Below are 19,071 nucleotides of genomic sequence, written 5' to 3' on the forward strand. Positions count from 1 at the left end.
CGCCCAGAGGGGCCGGCCGGGGCGCTGGGGACGCGGCGGCACCCGGAGCTCCGCGGCCGCCCAGCGCCCGTCCCCGCGCCGCACTCCCCGGCGCTCCCCGCGCCGCGCGCCCCGCACCGGCTGGAGGCCCCGGCCCCCCGGCGTTCCCTCTCCGCGCACCTCCCGGCCCGCGCTAGGTGAGTGTGGACGCCACTGGCGGGGGTGCCGCGGTGCGCGAGCGCTCGGCCAGCGGCAGAGACGCCGCGGGAGCCGCCCCCAGCGCCAACGCCGCCGCGGGCGGGAAGGGCGAGGCTCGGCGAGGCTGGGCGGCAGACGCTGAGCGGGGCGCGGCGCGGGGCGCCGGACGAGCGCGGGCGTAGGAGTCGGCGGCCCGCTCGCTCCCGCGGCCGGTGCCTCTGGGCTGGGGGCCGGGCTGGGGGCCGGGCCGGGCCGGGCCGGGCGGCCAGGCGGCTCCGCCCCTTCGCCGGGCAGCGGCTGAGCGCGCGAGAGGAGCGGCGCGGGGGCGCCCCCCTCGGCCGGGCGCTCGGGTTTCAGCCGCCGCTCCCCCGCGCCCCGCCCGCGCCTGGCCCGCTCGCCGGCGCCGGGAGAGACCTCGTAACGGAACTGGGACGCCAGCGCTGCATTGTGGGAGCTTTTAAAGCGGCGGGGAGCTCGGCGCGACCCTCGGGCCCACCGGGCCACGCTCGCCCGGCCCGCGACGCCCCCCCGCTGTCGCCTGGCCCGCGACGCACCGAGGCCTGAGGACCCGAAAGCCGGGCGCGGGGAGATGACCGGTGGCTCGTGACGGTCCCACGGGCAAAATCTTCCATCGCCCGGGGCTGAGACTTGTCAAACTGCCCTCTACGGTCACCCGGAAAGTAGGAGGCTTTTTCTGCAGAGGGAAAAAAATCAAAAAGAGCCGTTCCATCCCCCCTCCAAGGACTGGGTTTGAATTGCTTTTCATCTGCAGTGGCTGTGATTCAGCGTCCCTCTTAGCAGCAGGCACTGACAGAGGCAGGAGAGGAAAAAAGAAAGAAAGAAAGAGAAAACACAGCAAATGAATCAAACGGACGTGAGTAACAAAAGTTTAGAAAGAGCTGGGCTCGGATTCAGAAAAAACGCCTCATCCCCCCGCCCCGCTGCACTCCCAACCCCTTTAAAAATAGCAGATAATCAAGAAAGGAAACGGGTGCTTTCATATGGAAATACAGATGTGTATGTTGTTTTCAATATTCTACTGTTTTTTGTGTGTGGCATGCAATTACTCAGGCACTGGGCAAAATTCAGCCTTTGGATTTTGTGGTCACACATACCCCAACTCCGCAACAGCTATTAATTTGCAGGGCGATGGGGTGCGGATAGTGGATGAGATACAAGAAAGCATTCCAATTAAAATGCCCCCCCACCCCGCCTTTTAATTTTCCAGACACTTGCGTTTATTTTTCTTTTTTTAAACATCATCAAAACAAGAATATTAAACTTGAAGCAGAATTTGTTACAGCGTATCTGACTCAGGACCTGATTTAAGGTTTGGGGTTTTTTGGCCCTTTGTTTCTTCCTCTTGTTTTTTGACCTTTAGTTACTCCACACCTCATTAGTTCCTTGACCTGCAGGTGGACTGAGAAGAGAGCCATGGTAAGAGTCAAATTTGTCAAATCAACATTTGGAGAGGAGAAAGTTCGCTGTGATTCAAATGCAAAACCAAAGGGAATATGATTTAAAAGTCAACCTGGAGGGCATGGATCCTCCCTTAACCCTACTTGACTCTTTTCAAAGGAGTTGCCTAGCCTTAAGGTGAATGTTGCCTAGCCTTAAGGTGAATGTTTCCTAACCTCTCATTCCCTTCTCAGCCTTTCACTCCACTGAACAACATCAGCCATTGCTTAATTGCCAAATCTAATGGAAAAATTTAATTCCCATCTTGTGCCCTTTGTGGCATTTGCCAATGTTGACCTCTCCTTCTTAGAACTTTCTGCCTTTTGGCCGGGCGCGGTGGCTCATGCCTATAACCCCAGCACTTTGGGAGGCCAAGGCTGGCAGATTGCCTGAGGTTGGGAGTTCGAGACCAGCCTGACCAACATGGAGAAACCCCGTCTCTACTAAAAATACAAAATTAGCCGGGCATAGTGGCACATGCCTGTAATCCCAGCAACTGGGAGGCTGAGGCAGGAGAATCGCTTGAACCTGGGAGGCAGAGGTTGCAGTGAGCTGAGATCACGCCATTGCACCCCAGCCTGGGCAACAAGAGCGAAACTCCATCTCAAAAAAAAAACAAAAAACAAAAAAAAACTTTCCTCCTTTCTTTGGCTGTGGTAGTGATCCCTCTTTTGTGTACTTCTTGAAGCAGGTAGCAGGCAAGAGTGTGGTTATCGTTGGACCAGGATTCAGGATCTGACCGAGTAGCTGACTCTTAATCCAGTTTGTGTTGATCACCAGGAGGATCTGGACCTCAGTGTTATCACATCTAAAGGTGAGCAAGTTGACTGACTCTTGATAACTAACTCTTATATGATGAGCATTTATATCAGGACAGAACTTCCTGATTGGATAACAATACCTACTATTTAGGAAAAACCCTTCCTAAAAATCCAGGTATCCTCACCTCCAGTCTTACTGATGGCTGCCAAAGTCAGTGAATTTGCCTCCATTCAGTGCTGGATAAGTGCAGAAAAATCTTTACCCTACCTAGCCCATTTGGTTAATGCGTTCTTTCTTCAGAGTGTAGTACAATTTGTTTTAAGCTTTTTTTTTTTTTTTTTTAAGCTATAATCACATCCCTGTTAAGCCTTCCTGAGATCACACCAAATGTCCTTGATGGGAATTGTAAACAACCCTTACTTCTGGTTTCTAATGATATTCCAGGAAAGGAGCCTAACTAGAGTCAGTGAGTATTCATGCACCTCAAACCCTGTGACATAATAAGATGTGATTTTTAAGAAAACAACTTGAGAGGATGGATTCAGAAAAGAGGCAGATCCAAGGGAGAGTCTAAACTGGAGAGCAGTGGCAATGAACAGGACGAGGCCATATCGAGAGATGAATTGATCATCTTATAGACCTGGAGGTCAGAAATCTAAAATCAAAGTGTGGGCTGTGTTCCTTCTGGAGGATCGAGGGGAGAATCCATTTCCTTGCCCTTTTCTGCCTCTAGATGCCACCTGCATTCCTTGGCTTGTAGTCCCTTTCTCTATGTTCAAGGCCAACTGCATAGCATCTTCCCCCATTTCTTTGTAACTTCTGCTTCATGGTGATGGGGACATCTCTCTCTCTGATCGTAGGAATTGATTTAGATGCTTTTCTAGCCATTTGTTTTATGAACTAAATGCAGTTGAATTACTTATGGGAGGAAATGACAGGTGACCTCATTACTTGTCAAATCATTGTTAGATAACTGACTTGACTGTTAAGATTGCTGAAGCAGTGATTTATTACCTCAGCTAAATCTGTATCAATCTGGTGACCCGTGTAACTGAAACCAAGATGTTAACACTGTAAGAAAACCTAGCTTATGTTTGCAGCTCCTGAGAATAAATCCCTTTATCTTGAAATACCTGGAAACCCCTTTTTAATGTCCAGTGGAGTCATATTGCCAAGTTTGAGAAATGTGTCTAGACCATTATTTCCCAAACAGCCCACCAGACAACACCAGCGTGTAAGATGGTGATATTGTTTGGATGTTTTTTCCCTCCAAATTTCGTGTTGAAATGTGACCGCCATGTTGGAGTTGGACCTAGTGGAAGGTATTTGGGTGATGGGGAATCTCTCATGTGTGGCTATGTACCCTCCCTGCAGTAATGAGTTCATGAAAGATCTGGATGTTTAAAAGAGTCTGTGATCTTCCTCCTCTCTCTCTTGCTCCTGTTCTTGCCAGGTGATATGCCAACTCCACCTTTGCCTTCCACCATGTTTGGAAGCTCCCTGAGGCCTCACCAGGAGCAGATGCTCGTCCCATGCTTCCTATAAGCCTGCAGAACTGTGAGCCATAATAAACTGTGAATTATAAATTGCCTTTATAGCAATGCAAATGGACCAGTACAGATGGGATGCTGGGAAGACAGTTGTTCCACCTTCAGTAAAGTCCATGGAACACAGTTGTGACTATATTCTAGGCCAGCCAAGATGCTTGTACTCAGAAAGGAGTGATCTCAGGACCATAAGAAAGTGAAAAAATAAAAATAAGAAAACAAAGAAGGGATTGTCAATGAATCAGAATTCATCAAGGTCAAAGTCTTAGGAAATTCCTTCATGAGGAAGTCTAGGGGGGCTATGGAAATGAAAATTTTTAAACAAATAGGTATGTGGTGCTGGCAGGAATAAATTATGGACTTATGAATATAACATAAGATTCTTTATTACCTGGTCTCACCCGTCTTTCCACCTCTGCCCCCCTTCTTGCCCGACTCTGTGTATCACCCATAATAAACTACTTACAGCTTCCTAGTGTTAAATTTACCCTAAAGCTGCCTCCTTCAATATTTTAAGTTTAACCTAAAGGTTCTTCATACATAGTGAACTATAACCCAATGATTAAACAGATTGTAACCTACTCTTGTACCAGTCACCAAGTTTCAGCCAATCAGAGGTGGCCAACTGTTCAAACCATGCTCAAATAAGGGAAATGTCATGGTGTAACTAATCCAGCTGTTTCTATATCTTACTTCTGTTTTCTTAGGTCACTTTCCTTTTTCTGTCCATAAATTCTCTCCAACCACTCAGCAGCACTGGAGTCACTCCAAAGCTATCCTGGTTCAGGGGTCTGTCTGATTCACAAGTCATTCTTTGTTCAATTGAGCTCTGCTAAATTTAATTTGTCTGAAGTTTTTCTTTTAACAGATGGTGTCAGAAATGGACCCCAAAGTAGAGCTCCCAGTGATCCCCCAGGAGCACTGAGTGACCACAAGGGGTACCTGCTGGGCCCGTCCTCTCGCAGTGTCCACTGCTCTCTTACAGCAACTGGAGATTGTGGCTACATTCTCTCTCAGATTCTGAAGCTCCATACATTGCCGTTTTCAGCTGTTCAAGCTTGCTTGAGCAAATTTTTGATCTTAGCTGAGTTTGGAAGTCGATAGACATTGGACTGGGTCCAGGATTTGATTGGATCTGATAATTAACTGGCTTGGATGCAGTTAGATGCCTCGGGTATCTGACTGGGTCAGATAGAAACCGCCAGTAAATATTTTGATAACAATACTGCAGGGGTATGAACTCTGGCTTTAAGAAACTCACAAGGAATTTTATGTTCTATACCCTTTGTTTCTTTTTCTTGTGTGCTTCGGTCAGGAAAAATCATTAGTCAAGTTAATCAAGGGGATCTGAGAGCCAAATACAAGATTCAACGTAAAAATGGAATCCTTGGGCTGGGTGTGGTGGCTCAGGCCTGTAATCCCAGGACTTTGGGAGGCTGAGGCAGGCGGATCACCTGACCTTAGGAGTTCGAGACCAGTCTGGCCAACATGGTGAAACCCCGTCTCCACTAAAAATGCAAAAATTAGCCAGTCGTGGTGGTGGGCACCTGTAATCCCAGCTACTTTGGAGGCTGAGGCAGGATAATCACTTGAACCCAGGAGGCAGAGGTTGCAGTGATCTCAGATTGCGCCACTGCACTCCAGCCTGGGCGAAAGAGCGAGACTCCATCTCATAAATAAATACATAAATAAATAAAGAAATCCTTAATTTCTGCGGAACTGAGTGCTCTACCTTCTGGCTACACCTACATATACCTGTATGAGGTATAGGCCCTGGAAGCAGCAAACACTTACAGAAATGGTGAAATCTTACTAAAGGTAATCTAAAGTTATGGTGGAACATCTCAAATGAACAACACTGCACTTTAGGAAGTACATATAAAAATGAAGTCTCCCAATTTAGTATTATTCAGGGATGGCTGTTGAAGTTCAGAAGCTTCTAAAAAGATTCCAATAATTTTATAGATTCTTTTAAAAGATTCTTTGTAAAAGGCAAATAAAAAGCTTAAGTGACTAATCAGAAAAATTAGGTCTTCTAACCTTTTGTCATTGTTACTGTCTTGCCCTGAAAGGGAAAAGAAAGCTGGATAAAGTATTTATAGAAGATAGAGGACCTGTGGTGGCTCATGCCTGTAATCCAAGGTGGAAGGATTGCTTGAGGCCAGAAGTTCAAGACCAGTCCAAGCAACATAGCAAGGCCCCATCTCTACAAAAAAATGAAAATAAAATTAGCCGAGCGTGATGGCTCATGCCTGTAGTTCTAGCTTCCAGAGAGGCTGAGGCAGGAGGATTGCTTGAGTCCAGGAGTTCAAGATTACAATGAGCTATGGTCACACCACTGCACTCCAGCCTGGGTGATGGAGTGAGACTGTCTCAATAAAAAGACAAAAAGGTAAGCCCTTAGGTAAAGTAAGCTTGCTTCTTTGTTAGAGCTATCCATGCCGAGTCCAGGCAAAGAAAATGCTTTCTTTGGCCTGGTGCGGTGGCTCATGCCTGTAATCCCAACACTTTTGGAGGCCAAGGTGGGCAGATCACAAGGTCAAGAGTTCAAGACGAGCCTGACCAACATGGTGAAGCCCCATCTCTACTAAAAATACAAAAATTAGCCGGGTGTGGTGGTGCGCACCTGTAATCCCAGCTATTCAGGAGGCTGAGGCAAGAGAATCACTTGAACCCAGGAGGCAGAGGTTGCAGTGAGCTGAGATTGCACCACTGCACTCCCACTCTGGCCTGGGCAATAGAGCAAGACTCCATCTCAAAAAAAAAGAAAAAAGAAATAAAATGCTTTCTTTGCACAGTTCAGTAATGAGCTCTGCCCCGAACTCAGTAATTTTAGCAAAGAAACAGTAGCTAAGTTAAGAAGACCGCCTATTGAACTAAGTTGGTCTCCAAAATATACCTTTCTGGCATTTAGATGGCTACTTTGAAACCCTTTTGTAAATGAAATTTACATCTATAAAGGAAATCTCCATCTGTAAGGGCATCTACACTGAGAAGAGGGTGGACTGGGTCACTAGAAACTCTTACCGCTGATCTAACATAAATCTTACCATTGTTTAAGGTGCTTTTCCTTGCCATCTTGTCTTAACTGGGCCTTTACCGACACTTTTCTTCCTTGGTTTAGGGAACCAATGGTACAGTATTTAGGCCCGAAGTCTCAGCTCTGTGCTTTTGAGATATGAATTTTTCACCATGTTCCACCTAAGAGCATCCCTTTAGAAGTACAAATTTAGGATTCCTAACAATTTCTTAGGGCAATGAATTAGGTAGTTGGAAGATTGATAGTCTAAATAGGGAAAAGAGACTATTTGAAAGCCAGCAAATGGGAATTGTTTATGAAAGTTATTAGATCTGCTTCTGTCTTTAAGTCTGTATGTCTATGTGTGTTATGTGTATGTGATAATATTTGGTAACTAAAGATAGCATTTAAATGGTGAGCAAAATATAATAGGATTGGAACCACCTTTGCAAAATTATGACAGTAAGAAAAATCTGACATAGTTGACTCCATCTTGCTTCTGACCCCTAAACTGTCCTTAGTCATTTCATAGGCCTTGCTAACTTTCTGAGGAATTTAGTTTACAGTTGAACTTGAAACCAAGGATAATAGTCCCTCCCTAAAACTAATCCCCTCGTTGCTCAGGGACCAAAAACCACCTTTGTAAGACTAAGGAAAGGCCACAAGAATAGGATTATGGGAGGGCCTGAACTCCACTAACATGTAGGCATAGTTTCTATAATCCCATACTGCTCAGGGGTCTTGTGTCCAGAGGTCATAAGATTTGTGGCTTCCCTGATTGCTCTTATAGATAACATTCTATTGTAGAAACTAAGATGGTTTTTTTGAGATGTTTTATAGACTGACCCCACCCAGATCCATAACTCATGACTCACCTGGTCCTATGGCCCCACCCAGAAGTGTTATAGACTCAGGGGATGAGGACTGTTTTCCAAACCCCTATGATTCATCTCCAACCAATCAGCAGTATCCATTCCCTAGGCCCCTGCACACCAAATTGTCCACAAAAAACCCTAGCCTCCCAGCCTTCACAGAGACTGGTTTGAATGCTAACTCCAGTTCTCCTGTATGGGCTGGCCTCACGTCAGTTAAACTTTTTCTTTACTACAATGCCACGGTTTCAATGAATTGAGTTTGGGCAGCGGGCAGAAAGAACCTATCAGGCAGTTACAGAAATAGCTTCAGAATTGTCAGTTAAATATAATTCAGGCATTTTTGCTTTAGTCTACTGGTCAGACAGGTCTATGCTATCTCTGATAGATGTTTTAAGGTCACGAAACTGCTGATTCTGCTTTTTTTATTTTTTATTTTTAGAGACAAAGTTTTCCTGTGTTACCCAGGCTGGAGTGCAGTAGTGTGATCATATCTTACTGCAATCTTGAGCCTCATGGGTTCAAGCAACCCTCCCACCTCAGTTTCCCATGTAGCTGGAACCACAGGCACGTGCCACCACACTCAGCTCTCTCTCTCTCTCTCTATATATATATATATATTTTTAAAGACAGGGTCTCACTATGTTGCCCAGGCTGGTCTTGAGCTTGTGACCTCGAGATCTTCAGAGTGCTGGGATTACAGGCATGAGTCACCATTCCTGGCCTTGATTCTGTAATATTTTTAACACTTATTTGATTTGCTCCCCCAAGCCTTGCACACATTTTACTGTGAGCTTGTCTTTGTTTTTTGTTTGTTTTGTTTTGTTTTGTTTTTGAAACAGAGTCTCACTCTTATTGCCCAGGCTCGAGTGCAGTGGAGCAATCTTGGCTCACTGTAACCTCCGCCTCCTGGGCTCAAGCAATTCTCTTGCCTCAGCCTCCTAAGCAGCTGGGATTACAAGCACATGCCACCACGCCCGGCTACTTTTTGTACTTTTAGTAGAGATGGGGTTTTGCCATGTTGGCCAGGCTGGTCTCGAACTCCTGACCTCAGGTGATCTGCCCACCTTGGCCAGTGCTGAGATTAAAGGCATAAGCCACCATGCCCAGCCTGTGAGCTTGTGTTTGGTTTTGAGCTTCTGGAGTCTGGACAGGTGGCCATGGTGAGGCTTAGGGTCATGTCCTCACTGCCTAGACCAGTAACTTCAAAGCAGAGTCACGCCCAAGAGTCACCCCTTCTTGGTCATCCTGGGAGTGATCAGATCCTCCAGGCATCCTCTTTAAAACTGTGTACTGTGTCCTGAGTTGTATACCTGGAGCGTAATTTCAGGACTCAGAATGGCCCAGCCCTCGTAGCTGTCCTAGGTACCATGTGAGTACTCAGAACCCAGGACTGCTAGGGAAGACATTAGGGAATATACCTGTGTTAGTTTCTAAATTATTTTAAGTAATTTAAAATCTTAAAATTATGTTATATTACAATAAGTAATAGATGATTATGAGATAACCGAGTGATTTCTAAATAAGTTAAAAATCTGGAAGATTATTAAACATAAGTTTATATATGTTGGCATCTTATTTTTGTGTGGCATAGAAAAGCTAGTTATAGTTATATTCAGATTTGTTAATAAACAAAAAATTGAGGAAACATCTTTCTAAAATATTATGAAATTATTTTCATCAATAAATACTTATAGGCCAGGTGTGGTGGCTCATGCCTGTAATCCCAGGATTTTGGGAAGCCAAGGCAGGTGAATTGCTTGAGCCCAGGATTTCAAGACCAGCCTGGGCAACATGGTAAAATCCTATCTCTACAAAACATACAGAAAATTAGCTGGGAGTGGTGCACATGCCTGTCCCAGCTACTCAGGAGGCTGAGGTTGGGGGATTGCTGGAGCCCAGGAGGTCAAGGCTGCAGTGAGCTGTGACTGTGCCACTGCATTCTAGCCCAGGCAACAGAATGAGACCCTGTCTCAAAAAACAAACCCAAAAACCTTACGTGAAACAGTTCAAAATTACTTACTTCCTAAGTTTTCACAAGAAATCAGGGTTAACAATTCTGCATATGGGGTTTATAAAGAAAAGCAAGATACGTTTTTGGTAAGGAAAGTGGTAAAGGCATAAAAAGGTGTGTGGCCAGGCCGCGGTGGTTCACGCTTGCAATCCCAGCACTTTGGGAGGCTGAGGCAGGTGAATCACCTGAGGTCAGGAGTTCAAGACAAGCCTGGCCAGCGTGGTGAAACCCCATCTCTACTAAAAATACAAAAATTAGCCAGGTGTGGTGGTGCAGGTCTGTAAACCCAGCTACTCAGGAAACTGAGGCAGAAGAATCTCTTGAACCTGGGAGGCAGAGGTTGCAGTGAGCCGAGATCGCGCCACTGCACTCCAGCCTGGGGAACAGAGCAAGATTCCGTCTCAAAAAAAAAAAAGTGTGTTGAAAAAACTTTGTGAAGTTACTTAAAGGTTGTTTTAAATGAAAGAAATAAAAAAGGCATAGATAAAACTAAGTATAAACAGTTCGGAAAATAGAAGAAAAAGTTTTGTCAGATTTTAAAAGGTTTATGGAAATCTTGTGTGGTCAAAAGCTGACTGAGATTAAATGGATTTGTTTATAAGGTTTTATTAAAATTGACTGTAGTGTTTGTAATACGTTAATACAAAAGTAAAACTGGTTTTCTTTTGCATAAGATTTTAATGTAGAATTAATAAGAGTTAGTAAAAGATTTTTATTCGCCTTTTACATAAACCGTAAAAAGAGAGAGAGAGAGAAGAGAGGAGAGACCAATTCTGTCAAAATTCTGCCTCTTGCTGTCTCTAGTGGGTCTTTTGGTTATTTAAATTGAGTCTCCTCTCTATCAAAGGATAAAGGTTTTTGCTTTTTAAAACCTTGTAATTATCACTTTGGCTAAATGAATGACTATTATTTTAAAGTGACCTCTGTTCCTATTTTGGTTAAGTGTTTTAAACCTTTGATGTATTTGACAGGCTTTTCAAAATTAAATTTCAAGTTCAAAATTAAGTCTTTTTGACCTCAAACCAACTTTGGGATGTTACAGAGGGCCCTTGCAGCATTCAAAAGAGAGATAATAAACAAGATTATTTGATATATTAAATTATATGGGAAACATTGTCAAATAAGAAATGATGTTTAACTTTCTTTGAGTTATATTTTTATGGATACATTATTTTGTATTCCAAAGTTGTATGAGATTCCTAAAAATCTGGTATGTCTTGCTGTATGTTATTAGTCATAATTACAATTATGTTAAATTGTTATAGGCTGGCCAGGGGCAGTGGCTCATGCCTATAAACCCAGCACTTTGGGAGGCAAAGGCAGGAGGATTGCTTAAGCCCAGGAATTTGAGATCAGCCTGGACAACATGGTGAGACCCCCATCTCTACAAAAATTTTTTTTAAAAGTTACCCAGGCATGGTGTTGCACATCTGTGTTCCCAGCTACTGGGGAGGCTGAGACGGGAGGATCACTTGAGTCCAGGAAGTTGAGAGGTTGAGGCTGCTGTGAGCTGTGATTGTGCCACTGCACTTTAGCCTGGACAACAGAGGGAGACCTGTCAACAACAACAACAACAACAAAAAAGCAAAACATCATAGGCTGCAGAAATAAACAAACTTTCTTGTCAATTGTGTCTTTAACCATGACCATTTTGAGTCATTTCCGCAGTGAGTTGCCTAATTTTGATGCATTTCTGAAAACTCTTTATAAGCAAGTAAAATCCTAGAGAATTGTGCCTTCAAGGAGACTCATGGAAAGGATGGAAAGAACTCTTGAATACATGTTTCTGATAGCTTTATGATCATATCATTTGGACTGGGTAAGAATTCCCAGAACTCATGAAGAGACTGACTATTTATTAATCCAAACAGGAAAAGAATTAATTGAATACCAAGGAAATACTCTGCCAGAGATTTTCATGCTAAATCAGTCAGCACCGAAATCGTTAAGATGTGTAGTTTGAATGAACTCCATGATCCTAGTCAAATTTCCTATGATGATCCATTTAATAAACAGTGCTATGCACCTGAATTGGAGAAACAGAATTGATACTTAAATCCAATGTTAATCATAGATTCATGGAAAGCCTAAATGGCTGCTTGGGTCTTCCTGAGCCCTTAAAGCTTCCATTATTAAAGGCTCTGCACTTTATAAGTTATCACTGAAGAGAGAAAATGATCCAGATTTAAAATATACATATTGGTGTGGTGAATGTTCTAAATTGCGAAAATGGTTTATGACCAACATTTGGTTTGTCATGCTCACAATCCTGGAAATACATTCAAAACTTCAGGTACATTTCTGCTACCTGATGGGCTATTTGAATATATAGAGAGGGATTTCATTCAATTGCCATTTTCATTGCATGTTTTTTGGTTGTATAGAAGCTTTCCCATGCAAGGAGGCTGATGCTGTTATTACAGTAGCTAAAAGGTTAGTAGGAAATGTGTTTTCCCCCATGGGGCATTCCTGGAGAAATCTCTAGCAATAAAGGTACTTGTTTGACTGGACAAGTTGTAAAACAGTTTAATAAGGTTTTTTTTAGGTGTCATAGCATTAGGCAAAGCTAACTGAATTGACTGGATTGTCATAGTGAAACATATTGCAGATCCGCTTCCAATAGAAGACAATGAAATAGTCACTGGAAAGCCTGTGCTCCTAATTTTAGAACCTCATGTATCTTCTGCTGCTAAACTCTGATAGGACTAAATGCTGTGAGGCCTCAATGCATTATGTTAATGTGTATTTTCACCAGGTCAAGGAAGCTTTTCCTGATCCACTAAGGACAATCAAACCCTTCATGATCTAGAATCTGGAGACTGTGTCTTCTGGGAATAGTATCAGAGAAAGACTGCCCTTACTGCCCACATGTAGCAAAACTTTGAGACGTTGAATTATGGGTCCATAATCTCACAACTCAGAGGGGCACCTCTAGACTCTTGGAACTGCATATCTATTGGAGACTTTAAGGTAAAGCTGAACAGAGACGTTTTTCTCCAGAAGCAGACAGCACCATAGTCATGGACAGCTTTCCCAAGATCACAGATCAAGACTTCTGTGCCGTCATGAGACTCATACCTCTTAATTTTTTCTTGCTTATGCTTCTGTGAACAATAGAATTGGAAAAGGGGTGGTCCCGCGTGCACCCATAGGGTATACTTTTATTTGTGGAGGATTTTGCTGCCAACCTTATACATGGGCAAACTTATGCCTTCATGGATGGAAGATAAAGGGCTAATATGGGTTAGAAATTTTAATGGTACCTTTGTTTCTCCATAATCATTCAGAAACAGAACACTGGTCCACTCTTGTTAACCTACATCATAGGTTGAAGAGAACATTGCCAGGAGGTCTTCATCCTTCCAGATGGGCACCATTTGTTGGGTCTTTTTCCATGGTATGAAGAAAATGAAGCAATGATTAGAAATTGGTCCCTCGGCCGGGCACAATGGCTCATGCCTGTAATCCCATCACTTTGGCAGGCCGACGCGGGTGGATCACCTGAGGTCAGGAGTTTGAGACCAGCCTGACCAATGTGGTGAAACCCCATCTCTACTAAAAATACAAAAATTAGCTGGGTGTGATGGTGCACACCTGTAATCCAGCTACTCGGGAGGCTGAGACAGGAGAATTGCTTGAACCTGGGAGGCAGAGGTTGCAGTGAGCCAAGATCACCCCACTGCATTCCAGGTTGGGCAACAGAGCAAGACTCTGTCTCAAAAAAAAAAGAAGAAAGAAAGAAATTGATCCCTCATAATAGGCTGTATAGCAGATTCTACTGCAAAGGCTATGGTTGCACAACAGCCTTCTTTGAATTTGCTTGCTAAACTTTTACTGGATAATAGAATTGCCTCCAAAAGTGCTGGGATTACAGGTGTGAGCCACTGTGCCCAGCCTCTCCTGTTTAATTGTATTCATTCTAATGTTTACTTACTTCTTTAATTTGTAAAATTGGGTCACTTAGAGTTTTTTAGCCTATCTTACCATTTAGCCACTATTACTGATAATTTGGATGGAAAAGAAAAATAAATTATATCACCTCTCATCTTCAGTGTATATATGTGTTAGCTTAGTAAATATAGTATTCTTTCTCGTTCCTAATGAAAATGTAGTTTACATACTGAAACACTGCAAACTTTTATAAATATTGTGATGTATTTGACCAATACAAAGGATCTTTTTAGAAACAGCAAACAGTTCTCAGATTATAGGAATTACTCATTTAATGATAGTTTCTTCTTAAAAAAAAAAGAAAAATGTTTAGTTACCAAATCATAAACAACCCCTTAAAAGACACTCAGATAATCTCATGGGTCAGGAAGATGATGATCAGTATATTTGGTTAATAAAATATAGCATAGAAAGCATAAACCATAAATGGAAAATATAACAGATTGTACCAAAGAGAATACATTGAAATACATTAAGAAATCGGATTTAAACTATGATTGGATCCTTCTTTAGGTGGAAGTTATTTGAGAGAATAATTCCATGAAAATTAAAAAGTCATGATTCTTTCATTGTAGGCTAGAAAAATGGATTTAGTCAGCTGAGATTAAGTATGGGGGACTCTACAAGAACCTATGCTAGGATAAGAATATTGGAGGAAAAACAGTGGATGAGGTACCAGATGTTATGGCATTCCATCTTTGTAAATATATGCAATAAAATCTGGTCTATCTAGCTTTCTTTCAACCTAAATGCCACTCACCGATCTCACTACATTTCTGCAGTACTGTAATTGAGGTTTATAATGATGACCCTGACATGACTTGTGAATCATAGCAGAAGATTAAATTATGTTCTGCTTTTTCCTTCATGTATTTAATTATATTTATATTAGTTGCAAACTGGAAATCTGATCTGTTTTAAAACCCTGCTAGATTAACCAGAGCCTCTTTATCAGGGACCCAACCATCCTTAATAGCAGAGTTTATAGTTCATGGGGGGGAAAAAAAAGCACCCAGGAACTGATTTTAAAATGTGACATTTGTACTTTCATAGCAAGAATAATTATTACAAGATAATTTGGAATCATCCAGCCACATTTTAAATAACTATAACAAATGTGTTAATAATAAATTCTATATAGCTACTTCTTTTTAATAAGTATACTTCATATTCTGTAGTGAGAAAAAATTAACCTTTGAATAAATAAATCTTCATCTCGGATCTGATAGAATGTGGTTAGTGTCAACAAGAGAACAGATATTAGGCATATTTTCAGTTGAATTGGTTTGTATGTAAAAGTTTGGTTTGAGGGTCCCATCAAGCTGCTTCTCATCTCACCTTTGGTTTACCCAGTGATGTATCGTGACCGTGGTAACGAAAAAGGTCTTCTAATAAACGTGAATAAGCATGTGTTGTAGGTCAGATTTCCTGCAAGAGGAGCCTAAGACAGAGATTCTTGTTCAAATGTCTTATTGAGAATGGTCTCTCAGGAGAGGGGAATGTGGGAGGTAGAATGGAGCAAGAGGATAAAGCTAAAAAAAAAAAAAGGTGTGGCCCCAGCTGGAGACTGGCTTTGATCTGATCCTGTGGGGAACCTGCTATAGTTTGGATGTTTGTCCTCCCAAACCTCAAGTTGAAATTTGATCCCCAGTGTTGGAAGTAAGGCCTAATGGGCAGTGTTTGGGTTATGGGATAGATCTCTCATGAACAGGTGAATGCCCTCCCTGGGTAGTGGGAAGAAGTGAGTTCTTCCTCTGTTAGTACCTGAGAGAGCTGATTGTTAAAAAGAGCCTGATGGGCTCCACCCCTTTACTGACTCCCCACTGCTGGCTTCCTCTCTCACATGTGATCTCTGTACACATGGGCTCCTCTTCACCTTTGGCCATGAGTGGAAGCAGCCTGAGGTCCCAACCAGCAGCAAATGCTGGTGCCACGCTTCTTGTACAGTTTGCAGAACCATGAGCCAAATAAACCTCTTTATAAATTACCCAGCCTTGGGCATTCCTTTGTAGCAACACAAAACATTCTTTATAAATTACCCATTCTTTATAAATTACTCAGCTTTGAGCATTCCTTTATAGCAACACAAAACAGACTAAGACAGAACCCTAGAGCAAGAGTGGCACCATAGAGTTGGTCCCCTTGAGGCAAGGAGCCTGGCCTTTTGTACCCCCATTGTCAGTCACTCACTGGCAGTGGGTCAGTGATAACCCCCAGGGAAGGAACTTCTGTTCCCTGAAGGACAAGGGTAACCTGCCAAGAGCAACTAATCCCACAGCTAGGGATGTGCACCTCCCCAAGAAGGGGATCTGGGCAGGGCATCACTTATTCACTACACATGGGAACACTCTCATATATGGGTTAACAGCTGCAGACCAACCCCTAATAATCCTATAACAAGCAAAGCATACTATGGAAAGTACTGCAGCAGCCGAACAACATCCATGACCTTGTTTGTAAAAGAATATAACTAGGAAAAAAAAAAAAAAAAAAAAAGAACAGCTACAGATGGAAAGAACACATCTCCTAACTGGGCTTAGGAACCCTGTCTCCCCTCACCCACTCTTTGTGCCATGGAGTGGCAGCTGGTGGTGGCTTCTGGGACTGAGACAAGGTGCCCAATAGGGGAAGAACTGAGGATGTTAGGAAAATTTAGGATAGGTCTAGACAGTCTGGGATGGGACAAGAGGAGCCTTGGGTTAAGGCTTATGTCTGAGGCCTACTTGCCTGTCTCCTTCTTTCTTGCCTCCCACTAGCCCTAGAAATAACGCTTGCCTGCTTATCTTTCCTCTGCCAATACCTGCTGCCTACTAGGACTGCTATCTTCCCTAGCCTCCTCTGCAGTCACCTCTGTCCCTCTTCAGACAGTTTTTCCACCACTTTTCATATAACAACATTCAACTTCAATTTCCCTGACATTTTCTAGTAGTTTGACAGTTAAATAATATAGGGAGGGGGAAGAGAGTAGACATCCTTCCCATTCTCTTCCCCTTCTTAAATCAATTTTAAACATTTATTTTATTTTTAAATTTTTATTTATTTTGAGACTGAGTTGTGAGTGGCTAATTTTTGTATTTTTGGTAGAGAAGGGGTTTTGCCATGTTGCTCAGGCTGATCTTGAATTCCTGGCATCAAGCGATCCACCTGCCTCGGCCTCCCAAAGTGCTGGGATTACAGGCATGAGCTATCAGACCTGGCCCTCCTTCCTAAATTTAGCTTGATGAGCTATACCCAGCAAGGATACTTCGGATGGTTTTTTTTGGGAAAAACGAAGACCATGTACTTGATTCACCTGAATTTCACAGGAGTGCCTAGAGGTTGTCCTGGGAGGTGCTGGGTGAAGGCTTCGGGTGCAGAGAGGGAGTGGAGGAGGTGGACAGGAAGCTCCAGAGGTGGGACAGGAGCTTGGTATACCTCCAACAACCTCAGTACCCCCTTCTCTTCCCTCCCCAGGCCCTTCACCAGCCCCAGACCTTCTGCTGAAGACACCATTTCAGACATTGACAACAGGATGGGTGGGTGTGGGGCAAGAGTGGCAATATATCGGCTACTGTGGGCTCTGAAGGAACAGAGGAAAATCATATTTTTTTCCTTTTTTTTTTTTTTTTTTTTGCTCTGGGAAAGGAAAAGAAATTCCCTTTACTCCAAGGCTGGGGTAGAATTAAATGACTCCAAGAACTACTGATACAGAAATGAGAAATGCTACCACTTTGGCTGGAATCAGAGCATCTGATACTGTAATTGGCTAAGCAAGGGACCTGGGGTGGCCCCCAGCAGCACAGTCTGCATGGGCACCATGTGGCATGGTGGAAGGCAGGGGGTGAGCTAGTTAAGACATTTACGGGGTCATCATCTCACCCCTACCACCTTCCAAGAGAAAGCTTTCCCTTCCTGTTGCTCTTCAGTCTCTGCAGAGAGCCCAGCCTTCCTGACCTGTATGGGAAGTGAGACAACTGATTTATAAAAAGAACTCTAAGACCCTTTTCTGGAGAGATTGGAAAGATACCAAGACAGATCTTAGTTCAAACCCTGGCTCTGCTCCTTTCTACCCAAGTGATCATGAGCAAGTTGTTTAAGTTCTCTGGTGTTAATTTTCTGCCCCCCTTTTTTTGCACTGATAAAGAAAAGAGGTTTAATTGGTTTATCACAGTTCTGCAGTCTATACAGGAAATGTGGCGCCAGCATCTGCTTAGCATCTGCTGAGAGCCTCAGGAAGCTTCCAGTTCTGGTGGAAGGAAAGGGGAGCCAGCCGTCACATGGTAGGAGTGTAAGAAAGAGAGGGAAAGGGGGCCGGGCGCAGTGGCTCATGCCTGTAATCCCAGCACTTTGGGAGGCCGACGTGGGTGGATCACGAGGACAGGAGATCGAGACCATCCTGGCTAACACGGTGAAACCCTGTCTCTACTAAAAATATAAAAAGTTAGCTGGGCGTGGTGGTGGGCACCTGTAGTCCCATCTACACGGGAGGTGGAGGCAGGAGAATCGCTTGAACCTGGGAGGCGGAGGTTGTGGTGAGCCGAGATTGCGCTACCACACTCCAGCCTGGGTGACAGAGCAAGACTCCGTCTCAAAAAAAAAAAAAAAAAAAAAAAAAAAGAGAGAGAGAGGGAGACGGAGCAGGAGAGAGGAGGACGAGAGAGAAGGAGAGAGAATGGCCTTGACTTTCTTATCTGCAAAAACAGAAGGGGGCGGCAGGAAGGGGAAGATGATATTAGTGGCACACGCAGAGTTATTGTGAGGATCAATCAGAATATGTGTAAAGTACAGTGCCGGGTATATAAGTATTGTTATAACATCATCATCATAATAATTGTTATCTGCGGGCTCTTTGGTAAACATATACTTTCATCAAAGCAAATAGTTTTCTATTTTAGTATATTCTGTGCCAGGCACTGTTCTAAGTGCTCACGTATTAACTTTTTTAATCCTCATAATAACTCTTATAAATTAGGTACTATTATTATATCTATGTTGTAGATTCAGAAGCCAAGGCACAGAGAGATTAAGTAATTTGCCCACAATTTCATCCTTAGATAGTGGCAGGGCTAAGATTCAAACCCAGGAAGTCTGGCTTCAAAGTCTGCATCTGTCACTGCAATAGATAGTTAAAGAGTGATGCAATAATCAAAGATAACTGATAGAATTGGCACCAGCTCAAGGTGAAAAGATCAGAGTGGAATTGCAAATTGAGAGTCTGGATTAGGCAGGTTCCTTTCGCCTGGCGCCCAGAGTGTGCTGAGGGTGAGAAGTCAGTGAGGATTGGGCGGGTCC

The 19,071-nt window shown here is 43.4% G+C and overlaps 1 long non-coding RNA gene across 1 annotated transcript; it reads left to right on the forward strand.

The window, feature by feature from the left end:
- Positions 1 to 1,060: 1,060 nt before the first annotated feature.
- On the forward strand, positions 1,061 to 15,210 carry LOC100614326 (uncharacterized). The gene is made up of 6 exons (XR_010148346.1): positions 1,061 to 1,614; positions 2,324 to 2,449; positions 2,743 to 2,863; positions 3,851 to 5,762; positions 6,017 to 6,336; positions 12,605 to 15,210. It is a non-coding gene; the product is annotated as an uncharacterized LOC100614326 (long non-coding RNA).
- Positions 15,211 to 19,071: the final 3,861 nt, after the last annotated feature.

This window comes from Pan troglodytes, chromosome 10 (genome assembly GCF_028858775.2).
Source record: "Pan troglodytes isolate AG18354 chromosome 10, NHGRI_mPanTro3-v2.0_pri, whole genome shotgun sequence".
Lineage (NCBI taxonomy): Eukaryota > Metazoa > Chordata > Mammalia > Primates > Hominidae > Pan > Pan troglodytes.